Below are 13,599 nucleotides of genomic sequence, written 5' to 3' on the forward strand. Positions count from 1 at the left end.
TAATACAACCGGATCCCAGTTGTTGATTCTTTGAAGTCCTTCCTCTGCAGTTTGGTTTTCGTTCATGAACTCTCAGCCTAACCCTATTTTCTCAAGGTTTCCACTTACTTTGTCTTCCAGTAATTTTAGTGTTTTTGTCTTAGTATTTAGATCTTTGATCCATTTTGACTTTATTAAGTGCATGTTGATAGGCATGGGTCTCGGATTAATAACACTAGCATGGCATAGAGTAACATCACATACTGGGTGACAAATAACAGAAATTTATTTTATAATGGTTCTGGGGTCCAGAAGTCAAAGATGAAGGTATTGAAAAGTCTCTCCTTGGCTTGCAGGAAGTCTGTCTCACTGCGTCCTCACACTCTTTTTCTGACAGCGCACGGCATGTCTCCGCTGCTTTCTCCTTCTCTTATAGGGATGCCAGTCCTAGAGGATTACGGTCACAATCTTGGCATTTGTACTTAATTACATTTTAAATTCTATTCTCCAAATACATTAGATTGGGATTTATAGTTTTTGTTCTTTCTTTCTTTCTTTCTTTCTTTCTTTCTTTCTTTCTTTCTTTCTTTATTTCTTTTTCTTTCTCTCATTCTTTCTTTCCCTTTTTAAAAATTTTTGCTACTGGGGATCAAACTCACAACCTCATGCTTACCAGGTAGATACTTATGCTACTAAGTTAAATTCTGGCTCTGTTTATAGTTTCAATGTATGAGTTTTTTGGAACACAATTTAGTTTATAACAAGTTGCATGTAAAATGTACACATTTCGTTTCTCATAATGTAGAATATTTTCTTTCAGCTAGAAAGCATTTTTATGCTATTTCCAGTCATTTTTGAACATTTGCCCTACAAACAGACAATGGCCATTGTTTTCCTTCACCATAATTTATTTCCTGGGTAATCTAGAACTTCATGTAAATTTTTGCTTTGCATAAATGTATTACTAAGAGTTATTCAGGTTATTTGCTCTACCAGAAGTTTGTTATTTTATTTTGTTTAGTAGTATTGCTTTAAATGAATATATTTCAACCAATTCTTCTGTTGATGGATATTTGGGTTATTCTCAAATTAGAGATTGTATTGTTAAAGCTGCCCTAAATGCTAGAACCCATATTTTCATTTTTCGTCATAGTAAAATGGTTTTCTCAAATTTATAGAACTACATTTTCTGGATAATATATATGACCTACATTTTAAAATTTGCTTCATATCAGGGATGACAATATTTTAAATCTTCTTCAATTTTCATAATTTTAGAATTTATACAATAGTATTTCATTATGTTTTTTGTTTTCTGTTTCATGATGAATAACAGTTTTGAGTCATTTTTTATTTAATTGCCATTTGTATATCTTTTAATTTTTTGTATCTTTATTATTTTTATTCTGCTCTAATTGTTTACTTTTTATTATTATGGTAATGAAATTCTTGATGTATTCAGGATGAAAGTCTTTAGTTCTATGTAAGTATTGCAAATATTTTCTTACAGTCTGTGCCTTGCACATTCATTTCCTTAAATGCAACTCCCAAAGAACAGGCTTTTAAAATTCCAATGAAGTTCAATGTTTTTTCTTCCTAGTTAGTTTTTCTGGGTCACGTCTGAGATGTATTTGCCAACCCCAAGGTCTTCCATGCTTTTTTCTGAAAGACTTAACGTTTTAGTTTATGAGTAGCTTCTATAATTACTACCACTTGACAGATGAAAAGCCACAGGCACATAGAGGCTAAACTACTTCCCTGCTGTCTAACTCTACCTACGCCAGAACTTGAACTAATGTATGTTCTACACACCACCACAATGCCAGGCTCCAACTGATTATGCTTAAGTAGGGAAAAGGTAAATGGAAGGTCACACTTTATTTTTTTCTTTGCTTTTGTAAGATATCTCTTTTAATATCTTCTTGAACATTCATGTTCTGTAGAGAATGCTTTGGGAAATGTGTATGCGATAATATTTACTGTACAGAGTTATCTCTATCATAGAAAAATATTTTCTTTTTTTCTACTAGTTTTGTGCAATAGTTTAGTATTTTAGAAACATGCCAGAGTGTTTCACAGAGCTTATATGTTTCTATGTGTTCCCAAATCCAAGGCTTTATTATCTTTTGATTGCTCAGATTTTTTACTTTAAATCATACTTAGCTCTAGTTATCAGTAAAGAAGTTTCTTTAAAATTTTTTTTGGTCTGTGTCTGGTAGGCATTGCTGATCTTAAATGGTGGCATTTATTTATTGTTTGTATATAATACAGAAATATTTCACAAGAGTTGTAGCAGTAGTTGACTTCATGTCCTTTCTGTTCTTTTCTTCCCCTCTTCCTTCCTCCCCTCCCCTGTTTCTTTCACTGGACTGAACTCTGGACTTTAGCACATTCCGAACCCTTTTTATACTTTATTTTGAGACAAGGCCTCCCTGCTCATTAAATTGCCCAGACTGCACTCAGACTTACAATTGTCCTAAGTTAGCCTCACAGCATGCTAGGATTCCAGGTGTGAATGAACACACCTACCTCTCATTGTCTCATTTAGAGAGTACCAGACAAAATACTCAAGGAATATCCAGTCATATTTGAATCTTAAAACAAAAACACTAAAATAAGTATATTCTATGTACTACTTTAAATTTATAGAATTAAAATATCACTTATTTAAAATCAAACTGAACTGGGGGTCCACATATTTATTTGATGAATCAGTCATGGGACCAGGTACATGCCTGTCATGTGGGGAGAGATATTTATCATATTAATTTAAGGATATCACAAGTTTAGGATGGATACAGTCTGGCATCTACATCTTCCATGTGCTGGAGGGTGGTTACTACAACTCTATGTTCTGTAAAACATAAAAACAAAGGTCTCCTACCTAGAAAAATAAAAATGCATTCATAAAAATGCTTAAAGAAGTTCTAAGAATATTTTGCCAATCCTACCAGGAAAAGCAAATGTCCTATTACAGTGTATTAGTATTGTAACTACTAGGAACAAAGAATGGCATGGAAAATAACAAAATGTTTCACATTAAAGAACAATTAAATTTAAAAACATGAGATGGAACCTAATTACATGCCAGAAGGTACACTGACATAATGTTGAGTTTGCAAATTTAAATACAGGAAAGCAAGGTAATTTAGACACTAAAAATTCCCTGGCAACATTAACTCACCCACATTGTACACTTTGCAAAACAAAGTTTGCATTTAGCAACCAGAGATGTTGTTTATAGCACAAAATATGTACAGCTCAAGATCATTAACATTTTCTTTATTTTAACACATTTCAAAGGTGCAATACTTTCACTTTACTAATGTAGGAAGAACTACAGCCTTACAGTTACAAATTCTTATACTTGCTTATCTCATAATCTCTCATTAAAGTCCATTTGGGCTGTGTTTTGTTTCACAAATATAGAAAAGATTAATTTTATATTTAAGGAATGTTAACTCTAGTATAAATCTTCAAGATTCATTTCCAAAATTATTAAACTAGCTTTATCCATATTATTCTAAACATGTCCATATTCATGGAAATTTGTTATCTATTATATTTCTTGATTTTTTTTGGTACTGGGGATTGAACTTCATTTTCTGATATTTTAATAAAAGCTAGAGAAGCCTCACAGCTCGAGGATGCTAACTAAGTCACTTCTCTGTTATGTGGCTGGGGGCAAGTTGTGTTACCAATTTTGACTTCGATTTTTTTCTTTTGTAGAACTGAGACAAATTATAATATTTATTTCAGAAAGATTCCATAAGAAATAACTTACTAATCTGTAAATTTATTAGAGCACTGTGTTCCATATATGTAAGTACAAGAAGATTTTATGCTGTCCTTTATCATACTTCTATAGTTAGGATATTAGTACACTTAAAACAATTCGGGTGAATGTTTCATCATTCAAAAGCATTACATTTATAGATTTTAAAACGTATGGGTCTCTATTATGTGCAACCGAATTGTGGAAAAAATTATTCAAACTTACTAGTAATCAAGAAGTAAAAATCAATGTGAAAATTGCGTGCTATTATACACTGGCAAAGATAACAAAATGGAGTAAGATCAGCAGTAACAAGTGCTGGTGAAGGTCTGAAACACATAGAATGATCAAAGATCATTGGTGAGAATGTCAATTGCTGCAACCATTTAGAACAACATTTTGGCAAATGTCTACTAAATTGATATGTGTATGTCCTATAGTTTAGTAACGTCAGAAACGTGTGACCTTGTGCATCAAAGAAATTATGTAGTGATTCTAGTAGTATTACTTATAATAGCTAAGAACTTGAAAAACACCTAAATTTGTATTAGTACCAGAATGTGAAATTGTGCCACGCTCACAGATGGACTTGTCTGAGGGCAGTGAGAACAGAGTTGTTATATATGCACTCAGAGATGTCATGATCCTTACACCCACAATGTTGATAAAAGATATAATCAAACAACATATACAGACTGATTATAACTGTTTAGAAGGAGATACTGTAATGACCTAATATCCTGAATATGTGGGCATGTAGGCAATGTGCAAGTTTATTTCATCTTTCATTTTTGGAATTAAACAAAGCAAACATGATATTTAGTCTTTATAATTTCTAATAGTAGAAATATCCGTGTCTCATGAGGTAAAGGTTATATAATAGACTACCTCTAGGGTTGACCTTTAATTTTTTAATTGTTTTAAAAAATGATATTTCTGGCTTAACAGAGAAAAGCATGTTTGCTCTGCCATCATTAATTCTTTTAGCAAAAAGGATCTTGGGCTAAGGAACTTTATTATTTAGCTGTAATAGCTATGGAGAATATAATTTCAAATGCGAAAATAGATTCTTTGCTTCTCTGGCTAAATAATTTAGATTGTGTTAAAAATGCTTGAAAGATGAAACTGGGAGTTGGTGTCCAATTTCATTAAATGAACTGTGACTCTACTGGAAAAAAGATACATGTCTATCTTTTATATGCATTCCTGAGGGCTAGCTTATTCAGTGCAAATTCATTTTTATTACAATATCATAATGAAAATGGCGAGGCTAAATTAGTGAAATTTATTCCACTGCACAACTTATTTATTAAATAATCATTTATCTCTCTAAGAAAAGTATTTACATGGTAAGATAATTGAATATAGGATATGACTTCCTTATTTTAACTCTCATTTCTTTTATGCAGTTTAAGCTTAAGTGTAACATATTTGAATTTCCCTTTTTGTCTTAAACTGTGCATGAGCAAAACAGTTTGTTATTTATCTTATGGGTATTAACATCGCCAGCACCATGATATGGTACAGTTATCTGAAAACCCTCAGTTTTGTAGCATTTTTGTACATGATAGTGTGCATAAAAGGTAGAAAGAAAGCAAATAAGCAGAAGATGATTTCTGTCGGCAATATGTTCTCTCAAACAATAGTGTTCTTAATATAAATTTACTTGTACAGAATAAGATTGTTTCTGTGTCTTACAGAAACATCACAGTCACTGGTACAAATGGAAACTAGACATAACAGACACATTTCCATGCCTGTCTTCCTTGAATTTGGTATTTAACTATGTTGTTTTTACATTGTAAAAGTAAACATATTTACAGTTTAAAGATCAAATGGTCCAAAAAGAATTTCTATGTTTTCAAATGTTAGGTTATAATTTCCTCATCTCATATATAATTTAAAATTTAAACTCAGTATTTAAGAAATCAAAAATTATACTTATATTAGCACAGTTCAGATTTTCTGATTTTCTAAAAAGAAAAACAAGATACATTGCTCTGAAACTATACATTGCTCTGTAAAATTCTCACACCTATCTAATAAATGGGATTATATTAGGTGAATATTGATTTTCTAAAAAAATAGAATCAGATCACTATATACTTTATATTATTAAAATTATACTTCAGAGTGCTGAGAATTTCTGTCCCGGCTAGACTGCTTACTGAGACTTCTACGGCCTACAGGCCTCATGGAAGGACTCTTGCAGACCGGAAAGACACACAGTGGTATTGTAAGAAGCAGGAGAAAGTCTCTCAGGGAGACGAGTGGGGACCTTCAGAGTTGAGTCACCAACAAATCTGGATGTAGTACCATTTTGCATGGCAGAGATAACATCCGCACCCCCTCTCACGGTCACTGTGCTGACGCGATTCTAGGATCTTTTAATATATTATGGAGGATGTCAAAGATGTAAGATCTAGCCAATTGCTCAGTACACACAATTAAGTTGCCATTTGACTCTTCCGGGAGAACATGGCGGACAGATAACAGCAACTACCGGCGGCTCTCTGAAAGACTCGGCTCAGAAGCCAGGAATGGTGCGGACTAAGGAGACATAAGCAGGTGGAGATATGCTCTGCTGACTCAGGAACGAACTGGGCTGAGAGAAGCCAACTTGGAATGCAGTCCTGGTGCTAAAACAGGAACAGAAAAGACTCGGTGTGGAGGCTGGAACCGCGCCATTGTAAGCCGCGATTTGGGTTTCCCGCCGCGCGGCGGCTGGCTGCCTCTACAGCGGCTCGGCAAGGAGAGAGACGTGCAGAAGCTCTGAGAATGGCAATCTGCGAACGGCAGGGAGGCGTGCACTGACTTATGGTGAGGTGAGTGAGAGAAACTGACACTCTACCACAGTTTGACTCCAGCAGAGGACTTTCTGCGCCCGAGCAGTCCTGCGAGAGCAGGGCGCGGTGGCGACTCCAGCCACACATCCCCTCTCGGGCGAGATTGGTGAAAAGTGCCTGGCCTGCGTGACGCTGCCGGCGGACCTGGTAGACTGTCCCAACCCAGATCCCAGAGCCTGACGGTGGCCGGGAGGGGAGACGCGTAGGCTGCCTGGTCCGTAACTCCCTGGTGCGCAGCGGTGGGCGGGAACACCTAACTGGCGCAATTCGATCAGGCTGTGGCTGACTGGGAGAGAAGCTGGGCCTCTTATATAAGCTTGCATATATAAGGAACAGAGAAGAAGAGGCAGCATGGGAAGAGGCAGCAACAAGAAAGGCTCCTCGGCCCCCAATTCTGAGAAACAGGCAATAGCAGACACCGCACCAATACACATAAGGCACCATATAGAGAGCCTCATAGACCAATTCAGGAATGAAGTTATCAACGACCTGAAGCTAGAAGTATGCAGAATAGTTAGAGAAATGCTAAGCACCACCCAAGAAAAAACAGGTGGTGGAATGGAAGAACAGAAAAAAAGGGGAGAATTGTTTGATGGAGAAAACAGAGAAAGCATAGAATACGTGAAGCAGGTTCAAAGGGACTACCAAGATACTAAGAAGTCTATCGAAGACTGGCATAACAGCTTGAAAGAAACTAAGGACAGACTATCTGAATTGGAGGGCAGACTTGTAATATGGGAGAATGAAATGAAAAACTTCTTAAAAATAACAAAGAAACAAACAGCAATAATACAGACAAGAAGATGATAAGAGGATCCATAACTTAAGGATTAAGAACATAAAAGAAGAAGTAGGGATGCAAACAAGTGAACTACAAAAGCTACTCACAGAAATAATCCAGGAGAATTTTCCTAATTTAGCAAAAGGTAAAGATACTCAGATGTATGAGGCATACAGGACCCCAGCTACCTACAACCCAAACAGAGCAACACCCAGGCATATAATAATAAAAATTCCAGAAATTCAATACAAGAACAGAATATTAAAAGCTGTAAGAGACAAGAAACAGACCACTTACAAGGGAACACCCATCAGAATTACAGCAGATTTCTCTGCACAAACCATCAAATCACGAACAGCGTGGGGGGAAATAATTCAAGCATTGAAAGATAATAATCTCCAGCCAAGATTGAGATATCCTGCACAACTGTCCCTGGAAATTGATGGAAAAACAAGGTGCTTCCAGAATAAAGAGGAACTGGGGGAATTTGCAACCACCAATTCAACTCTACAGAAAGTATTGCAGGATATTCTAAAAAAAGAAAAATACAAAGAACCCAGAAATAGTGGCGGGGAGGCCACAACAAATGGAGCAGAGAACAAAATGAAGAAGACAAACTGACAGCTACTGACAGAAAAAGAGCTTAACAGAAATGAGGCAGAGAAGATTGGATGATAGGAACAGCTATTTTGGAGAAAATGACATCTTAATAGGTAATACTGATTTAGTATCATCTTGTTTTGAAGTCTCATCTAGCTTTTGTCCTTCTGTCTCCAATGGTCTAAATAGGCTGTATCTTATTGGATTTTATTATGTACGATAGTATAAGCAAAAACCTTTTAAAGACAAGGAGATTATACAGAAACCATTGTTCATTTTCTGTTAGTCGATTCTAAATACTCTGTAATGCTGTCATTCTCTTGAATGGTTTTACATTGTTTTGGTATACTTAATGCTACAGTATACGAAGTTGTACTCAAGGATTTCAAAGAAAGAAACAATATGGTAACTACTTTTAGGTTAGGATTATCTGGTGGTGAAACACTATTCTGCTTAAATGGTTATGTTTTGATCTGCGCTGTTTCGTTGTTATGCCCTCTTTTATCTCAATCTCCACTCCATTATTTACTTTTTTATCTTTATCCTTTTAATTAAAGGAAAAAAATAGCAGGATATATTATAGTAACCCATTTTGACTTTTCATTACCTTGATTTAAAGCCCTGTATTACTCTCACCATCTGGTTTTTAACTGATGTTCCCCTATTCTGTTTTGCTGGATAGTATCAGGTTCGAAAGTTTAGGCATCAGCTGTGAAGATAATGAGATTCATTATGACGCCCATTCTTGTTGACTTTTAGCTACTTTTGAAGACCTACAATGTCTCCAATGTTTTGGTTTTGTCGGTTTTATTCTTTACTGTTTTGTTCAATTGTATTATAACTAATGATATAGGCAATTCTATTAGAGATAGCGGGAGACATTATGGTAACCATTGTTGATCACCTGTATTATGTTTTTACATTATCTATTATGTCCACCCTTTTGACTTGACCGATTCTGTTCTGTTATGTCACATTTGGTTTTACTCTCTTCCAAAAAAGTAATAAGAACCGTGGGAGCAATGAAACCCAAAATGTGTAATAGTCATGGTACAAAAGAGAGGAAAAGAAAGTGCTCTAAACTATATAACTGCATGTATATTTAAGTGTATAAGATAGAAAATGATATCACAGAGTTTTATTGGATCAATGAACAGAACTGTTTGCAGTATCATTGATGGAATGTCCACTTTACAAGCTTTAATTTTGTGACTTGAACAATTATTTCTAAGATGACAATATGTAATTCATTAACTAGTGATTTCCTACTGTTCATTTTTTTTCTGTAAATCTGTATAACTTGTACCCTTTCCCTGCTTTTTTTTTCTTTTCTCCTTAAATAAAATTAAAAAACAAAAACAAAAACAAAAAAATTATACTTCAAATACATTTATATTCCCAATAAAATTATGAAACACATTAAACCAAAGCATAAAAGTCTTATAATTCTAAGTGAGACAAGTCTTCTTAAGAAAGAGTCAAAACTTGATGCTCTAAATCCCTGCTATTTTAATGTGGACTATAGACCCAAAGCAGGAGTATATCTTGTTACACTTTAAAAATATTGACTACCAGTTACCAATATTTGTAGATGACATAATTCTCTACATTGAAAATCACTCAAAATTTATCAAAAGACTCTCAGAATTAATAAATCCACTCAGGAATATAGCAGGATATAAAATCAAAACACAAAAAAATCAATGCCTTCCACTACAAAAATAATAAACCCATGGAGAAAAAATATAGAGAAAAAACAATTCACAGTGGCATCGATAAAAATTAAATATTTAGGAATTAACCAGACTCAGGAGTGACCAGCACTATAGGACTACGCAAAAGGACATTGCAGAGGACAACAGGAAATGGAAAGATGTCCCCACTCCTGGATAGGAAGAATCAGTATTAATATACATTTTATTTACAACTTTAATGCAATTCCAAATCAAAATTCCAACAACATTCTTCATGGAACTACAGAAAGTAATTCTCAAATATGAAACCAGAAGAGACCTAAGGTGTAAAAATAATGCGAGATAAAAAGGGCAAAGCAGGGTCCATCACAACCTGAAAAGTGAAATTCTATTACAAAGCTACTGTGGTAGAAAATAACATGGCACTAGCACAAAGCAAATGATCAGTCGAATCAAATAAAGAATGCACAAACAACTCGAAGTAAATTCAACTATTTGATCTTTGACAAACGGGTCAAAAGGGGAGAAAGAAAGCCTCTTTAATATATGATGCTGCTAAATTTCTGCTATTCACATGCAGAAAACTGAATCTAGATCTCTGTCTCTCACCGTGTACTAAACTAAAATAAAAATGGAGCAGAGAAGTAAATATTAAACTAGAAACACAACCTACTGGAAAACAAAAGAGATAAAACTATTGAATTCATAGGCATAGGCAAGGATTTTCTGAACAGAATCTCAGCTGCACAGAAAATAGTTCTGAGAATCAACAAAAGCGATCATATTAAATTGAAGAGCTTCTGCACAACAAAAGAAAAGATCAACATGACAACCTACATAATAGGAAAATAAAATTAGCAATTTCTCAGACAGATAACTCATATCTGGAATATATGAAGAACTCAAAAAATTAGACCTCTCTACAAAATAAAAAACCCAATCAAAAAATGGGCAGGCGAAATGACTAGACACTTCATAGAAAAAGTGCAAATGGCTAATAAATATAGGAAGAAATACTCATCACCACTGGCCATTAAAGAAATGGAAATCAAAATGACATCCTTCCAAAAATGTCTATCATCAGGAAATCAGATATTAACAAATTATGGCAAGATTATGGAGAAAAAGGAACCCGTCTGCACTGTAGGTGTGAATGTAACCTGGTACCTCTATGGAAAATCCACTATGGAAATCAACATGTAGATTCCTCAAAAAACTAAAACCAGAAATTACACTGACCCAGCTATTCCCCTTTCAGGTTTATTCCCCCCCAATTTAAGGGATCATATTTCAGAGATATATGACACCCATGTTTACCACAGCATGATTCCTAATAGCTAAAACTTGAAACCATACCATATATCCATCAACAACAGATGAATAGATCAAGAAAATGTGATACAGTAATTGCACATGGTACTCTGGCATAAGGAAGACAAACACTGATCATTTGCAAGACAGTGGGTGCACCTTGAGACCATAATATTATGTGAAATAAATACACAAAAGTGTAAATATTACATGATTTTTCTTATATGAGAAACACAGTAAAAATGAAAAGTGAAATAAAGGGCAGATGATGAGAATTAGGGTGATAGATCAATCTCAAAATGGAGGTGGGTCAAGAGATGGGAGGAAAGAGAGATTGGACAAACAATGAAAACAAGTAATTGAGATATGTTATGTTAGTGTGCCAGCTCTGCACAAGGAATGTAAACGTCATGTACTACAAACATGTACCAAAAAATAAAAAGGAAATGGGACTAAGGGATGGGTAAAGGGGGAGATGGAAGGGAAAGGGGATAGGAAAAGATGTGTTATGTACATGCATCAACTTCCCACAAGGGATGTTAACATCATGTACTACATATGTGTACCAGTAAGCAAAAAAAAAAAAAAAAAAAAAAAAAGAAACAGAAAATATAAAAATAATAAAGATAAAGCCATGGTAAAAACAAAATAAAGAAAAAGAAAGAAAGAAAGAAAGAAAGAGAAAGAAAGAAAGAAAGAAAGAAAGAAAGAAAGAAAGAAGAAAGAAAGAAAAAGAAAGACTCCCTGGTATAACTCCAGGATCTTTAACACAGTTTGTTTACACAGAAAGAAGTTTAGTATTAACTGAAAGTGCTGTTTCAAAATTACCCTGAATATCTGGAACTGAATCTGAAGGTGTTCAGGCTCAGACATGAGTTTTTACAACATTATCTTGGTGAATCTACTCTGTAGCATCAATTGGAAATCACTTTCAATGAGAGCAAACATGAATAAGTAACTCTTTTCTAGTTGGTTGAAATTAAAAATCCCAGTATGCATTCAGAAAAAACTATTTTAGTATGTAAAAGCAAAGCACTAATATTCCTAAAACATAAGAAAGCCTTCAACTCAATCGGAGACTGACAAATCTATGAAGCAGGCACTTACCATATCGTGAACTTGAAAAAAGAGTAACTATATATCTTACTAATCTTAGTAATAATCGGGAAACTGTGACTGAATAACAATAATAACATATTATATCCGCCCTATCAGAGAATTTAAAATTCAGATAGTTAATGACAGCCATTAAGCTGACTGTGTTAGAAAGTGGGAACTTCTGTGATAAGGATGGGGTTTAATTAGCCTCCCTTGGGAAGGCAATTGTATAATGGGTACCAAAATTTTAAATGGACAGATACTTTGCTCCAAACAATTTCACCTTCTAGAATATGGACATGTTTATAAAAATATAAATGCACCTGGAATGGAGAAAAATATGAATCAGTCTACAAATTTATCATATAAGATGAATAAGGGAATACTTAAATGTGAATTTTGACAGAATTCATGTGAAATTCTATTTGGTAGCTATAGAATGCAGTAAGTCTATAATATTGATTGTAAGAGATAGGTATCATAAATTGTTAAATTGAAAAAAGCAATATTTATTTATTTGCATTATTTTTCTGTAAAATTGTTACTAATAAGTGGAAAGTCTGACAGGGTGCAAATAATACTCTTAAAACTGCTATCTGCTGTGGGTAGAAGGTAAAGTATTGAAGCAGAACATTTTCAGTCTTATATTTACACCGTTTATTGCTTTCATGCTTAAAAATACATCTTTAATGTTGTTTAAACAATTTGATTTCTTATAGCCAAACTGAGAGTATTACATAAGGGGAATATTTTAGATGTCAAGAGATAGTGAAAGTCTTCTTTCGGTGGTAATGGGAAAGGAAAAATCATTGTAGATGCATAAAGTTTTAGAGCATATAAAAAGTTGATGCATAGACCTAAATACCTTTAGATTTTAAATATCATTTTTTATGGTTCTTACATTAGATAGTGACAATGAGCAAAGGAAGCCTGCACGGAAGGTGACACAAGTGAAATTAAGGGACTGAGAAGCATGTTAGGCAGGAGCGAATAAAGGTTAGGGAGTTTGCACTGTGTCACTGCATAATATGGTAAAAGATACGGAAAAATCTCCCCAGCATCCTGTTTACGAGGCCTGCAATCTACTGACTACAGCGTCAAAAACAAAAATTTCAGTTGCTGCTAGGTACTGGAGATTGGAAGAGGGCATTGACTAAAGGAGACATGGACAAACTTTTCAGCAAGATAAAAGTGACTGTTCACACGTGTCAAAATTCATAGATCTGTAGTCCTAACAGGGGAAACTGAAATTTAATATACTTAGCTTCCAAAATGAAATACAACATTAAAAATAAAGCAAATTATCTACATAGTAGGTAGATATGAGACAATCTCAGATGGTATGTCATTAAAATTTTATGTAATAGGGGATTTAGCTCAATGGCATAAGCGCCTGCCTGGCAAGCACGAGGTTGTGAGTTCCTGGTACAAAAAAAGAAAAATATGTTATAAAACAAAACATTATTTTAAAAGCAACCTACATAAGCCCTGATGATGCTGAATATTTACTGGAAG

At 34.4% G+C, this 13,599-nt stretch overlaps 1 protein-coding gene across 4 annotated transcripts in view; it reads right to left on the reverse strand.

The window, feature by feature from the left end:
• Galntl6 (polypeptide N-acetylgalactosaminyltransferase like 6) overlaps window positions 1–13,599 on the reverse strand; it is a 993,708-nt gene that overhangs the window by 376,278 nt on the left and 603,831 nt on the right. The gene's annotated exons all lie outside the window — the stretch shown is intronic.

This window comes from Cavia porcellus, unplaced genomic scaffold (assembly GCF_034190915.1).
Source record: "Cavia porcellus strain 051 isolate PalLab524CR breed Dunkin Hartley unplaced genomic scaffold, mCavPor4.1 scaffold_24, whole genome shotgun sequence".
NCBI lineage: Eukaryota > Metazoa > Chordata > Mammalia > Rodentia > Caviidae > Cavia > Cavia porcellus.